The 4380-nt window shown below is 36.8% G+C and overlaps 1 long non-coding RNA gene across 1 annotated transcript; it reads right to left on the minus strand.

Annotated features, from left to right (window-relative positions):
- Positions 1-1443: 1443 nt before the first annotated feature.
- Positions 1444-2735, minus strand: LOC136839788 (uncharacterized). Its single transcript, XR_010853463.1, has 3 exons — positions 2660-2735; positions 2382-2509; positions 1444-1659 (listed from the first exon to the last, which is right to left on the minus strand). It is a non-coding gene; the product is annotated as an uncharacterized lncRNA (long non-coding RNA).
- Between the last annotated feature and the right edge of the window lie 1645 nt (positions 2736-4380).

Raw genomic sequence — 4380 nt, forward strand, 5'->3', positions numbered from 1 at the left:
AACAGTAAAAGGTTTGAAATGTGTAACAGGAGGAAAACCTCGCAGTTGCACTATGAAACAATTGTTAGGAGAGGGTGGAAAGTAAGAAGCAAGAGAGAATTTGAAAGGAGGTACAGCACAAGTACAAAGAACGAAAAGGGGTTGCAGCTAGGGGCCGAAGGCATGCTGCAAAGCACCTTAAGTAATGCCTACAGTGCACCGCATGAGGGACACTGACGGCGCTACCCCCTAACGGATTCTCAAAGAGTAACGAAGCTTAAAACAGCGTCAACCCGATATAAAAGAGGCTTTTATTCGCTCCATCGTAATCTAGTGTAGTATTGTTACGTAACAAAACATTACTTAGTCCATTAGTTGAAAGGGTTTTTGTTAAATCCATTATTGAAAGGGTTTTTGTTACATGAACATGTTCTGCGACGGTGTTTTCAAGACACCTTTGCTAACTGCTACAGTACGTGTGAACTAAACTCGGGTATTAACAACTACGCTAAAGTCCTCAGCTCACCGCGAGTGTACCAAAATTCTCTAGGCTGACTATGAAGCTGCGCTAGCAGCGAAGTCCAGGGTACACTCACTAAGTTTCCTTCAACGTTCATGCCGATGAAGTGGTTACATGACAAATTCTTTTACATTTTATGTCCAAGCTACTTTTATCCCTTAACCTGTCATCAGTAACATCAAAAACATGAGACTAAGTACTGTAGTTTGACGTCTGGAATGCTAAATCCCAATCTACTTCGCTTACTCCATGGAGTAGACCAAGTTTATTTACCATAGGAGTGTCATAAATGTTTAATATATGTCCTAAGAAACATTAAAAAACCTTTACAACTGAATTTCAACGTTCGCGCAAGTGACCATGTTAGTTAGAAGCCAGGTAACTTAATCACTCTAATGAGTTTGGTTTCAGGATTAGAACAGTCGCGCAGTAGTTAACCTTTGAACCATAGCAGTAGTTTTCAACCAGTAATATTTTATGAACCATAGAAGTAGTTTTCAGCCAGTAATATTTTAGTGACAATCAAGACAGTTACGCACAATGAAACTTCAATTTTATAGATATTAATGTATAGCAATTTAATCATTACAGCCTGATATTTTCCCAGAAAATTAGTTTGCAGAATTTAAAATTTAAAACTATGGTAAATGACAAACAATCTATCTCATCCACAACCAAGTAGTTTCTAGATATTGGCCTATCCTAGTCTACATCCAAATACTTACACTTTTGGGGTGACATTTGAGATTGTATGGTTCTGCATTTTAATTTTCACTAAGTAACGCATGATCTCGTTACGAACAAGCTAAGACACTTTACCTTACAGCTGTGTGCATAATTCTCAGTATAGTTAAAAGCAAAAGTAACGAATATACCGTCAAAAGGACAAAAGATTGACAAAAAATGATTTTCAAGTATACATATATTTTAAATACATCCTTAATACAAGTACTACATTCATCACAATCCCAACAAGAACACCATCCAAATTACTTTTCAAATTACTTACACTTTTTCTTTGCACGCTTTCGGGGTTAATGAATGTAACAGTGGGCGCATTTAACTTTATATGAACCGTGGAAATTCTCAAGACCTCCTGAGGTCGCTGATTATGCAAATGAAGACATTACTCCGGCAACTACTGCAGACTCGCCTTCAACCTGCCGAGAAAATTTAAAGGACAGAAAATTTCCCAGCAAAGTACTTATTTAATTATTTAACCTCAAAAGCATTCACACACCATTCACACTACTTCAACCTACTGTTAAAATACTTCGTTTTATATACTTTCCAAGTCAATCTGAAGTCACTTAGCATGTTAAGGGTAATAAACTATGGTAAATTAGTACTGGCAGATTTTCAGTCTTAAATATCAGCAAAAAACAAGTTAACAAAATAATAGATTGGCACTTACAAATGAAAACTGAACCGATATCCATCTAAAATTAATGATTTCTAGGCAAGCTATTCAGTTTATTATTAATATACTTCTATTCATAGAGGCTAAAATTGAAACATTTTCAAGACTTAAGAAATCTGATAATAGAAGCATTGAAAACATTAAAAATCACAGCTAGACTATTGAAATAGTCTACAAATATATGAAATTCAAATTAAACTGAAACTCCAGCAATAGCCTACGGTCTACATCCATCCGTTGAAAGTACACAACACTCACACCGATTAACACCTTAAAACTTACCATAAGTTTGTTAAAGAAAAAAAAAAAAAAGAGCAAGCCCCCCTCTGACGAACAGTAGACTTTAAAGTCTACTGCTCGCCAAAAGGGACATCCTCCCCATTCAGGGGCTCAGCCCCTGAAGGGGGAGGATTAGCTTGCTCAAGGAATTTTTTTAATAAATGTAATAAATACGAGACTCACCTAAACCTTGAAGGAAAGCATAGTTACCCAGCGAAGCGATGAGGCGCTTATCACACTGCCTTCCCGATTACGTAACGAACTGCAGGCATTTCTTGACTAACCAAAGTAAACCAAAGCCACGTCATTATCTGTAAAAGAATAAATCTATTAAAACATGAGAAATGAATAAGCAAAGAGCACAAGTAATTTACAGACGAAAATATTTGTATTAAAGGATAATACTACAATCAAAATACGTTACACGAAATCCAAAAATACAAAATACCACATGAACGTACCGGACACTTATCAAAGAACTCGCAACAAATATCAGTAAGCACAACGGTCCTATTACAATACTACCACCGAATGAACGAACAATCGCATCGTCGTTGTTCGCACCTAAAGCTCTGGACGAGCAGCGGCAACCCAAGGACGATGAAACACGAGATAGGTTTCCTCCATTACAAGCCCTTTCACTTCAGGACTGGACGATAGATGGCAGTGTCTCTCAGACGTCAAAGTCCATTTTTGCTCTTTTGCGTATTATTACTTCAGAAATTAGGAAAAAATAGTAGTTGACAGGCATAACTTGATAGATATGCTCGGCCTGGAATCAGGATTCATCATTTTTGTATTGACAGCGATTTTACTCGGCTAACCTGGTTTTAGCCATTCTTTCTATATTGCCACAAAAATGGTTACTATTCGTCATCAAATACACACTCACATTATATACTGTATACGTATATATACTGTGTATACACACACACACACACACACACACACACACACATATATATATATATATATATATATATATATATATATATATATATATATATATATATATATATACATATGCCTGTTTTTCCAATTACGCTGGGGCCAGGCAACACCTGCGTGAGTGAATATTTCTGAGTGCTAGATACCCTCATCATATAATATACCCTTGTATTGGAGTAAGGGCGCCACATGATGAAGATAGCTCTGCATCCCCCATCCCTCTCCCCCTCCCCCACCCCCACCCCCATATCCTCGATTGGGAAAAGAACTAGCAACAGTTGTTTAGTTATGAAAATCTAGTTTAGCTTTTCTGTTGTGTTCCCTGCAACAGAAAGCTCGATATTATACAGCGAAGTTACCTTATTTTTTTGTGCATTCATATGCACCTGTTATATTCTGATATGAAAACTACGTTCATCTATTAAAGTTTTTTCACTTCGGTTCCCGTATTAGGAAATTAGTTCTAGGCTCATTTTGTCGTATAAAAAAAAACAAGACCGTTTAACGGTAAAAGTTGCAACCTTCACAGATATTATTTTACGTTTAGTTTTTTCATTACCAAAATCCACTCTGAACCTTTGTAAGAAACTAACATTTATTTCAAATGTTCACACCTATCTAGAATCCGCTAAAAGACGCTTCGAAAAATATGAACGCTCTAAGAGAAGGAATTAGGAGAAACGCATTTTTAAACGATCAAATATCACATCGACACTTCTGATACCATCCCTTTCTCTTGGCCAATAAGATTTTTCTAATTAGGAGGAATGGACTCTCATAGTTAAAATTCATTTCACCACTTTTTCGTACAGTTTCCTGTGATGTAGAGAGACAAAAATTATATTCCTTTGAAGAAGATAGATAGGAGGCGTTCCGTGGCCAAATGTTCAAATTTTGCGGAGGTTAGAAAAGTACGAGACAAAGAGATGAGCGGGAAAGATAAAGGTAGAATAGTGAGGCTTCAGTGAGAGGTAGATCAGGAAACAACTTCCTGATGGAGCCCAGCATAGGAGAAACTGTTTTGCAATGCAGTATTGTAAACTGAGAGCCATGAATATATAATTAAAGCATCATCAGCAACTGGAGTACTTTTTCAGTGTTGTAAAAACATACCAGATACTTGCGTATTTACGAACCTCGAAAGAGGAGATCTATCAGTGAGGCAAAGAAGTTTACAAATACCAAGATTCTCTAGGCCTCCCCCATTGTATTGCCTTCTCTCTCTCTCTCTCTC

Source organism: Macrobrachium rosenbergii, chromosome 6 (genome assembly GCF_040412425.1).
Source record: "Macrobrachium rosenbergii isolate ZJJX-2024 chromosome 6, ASM4041242v1, whole genome shotgun sequence".
NCBI lineage: Eukaryota > Metazoa > Arthropoda > Malacostraca > Decapoda > Palaemonidae > Macrobrachium > Macrobrachium rosenbergii.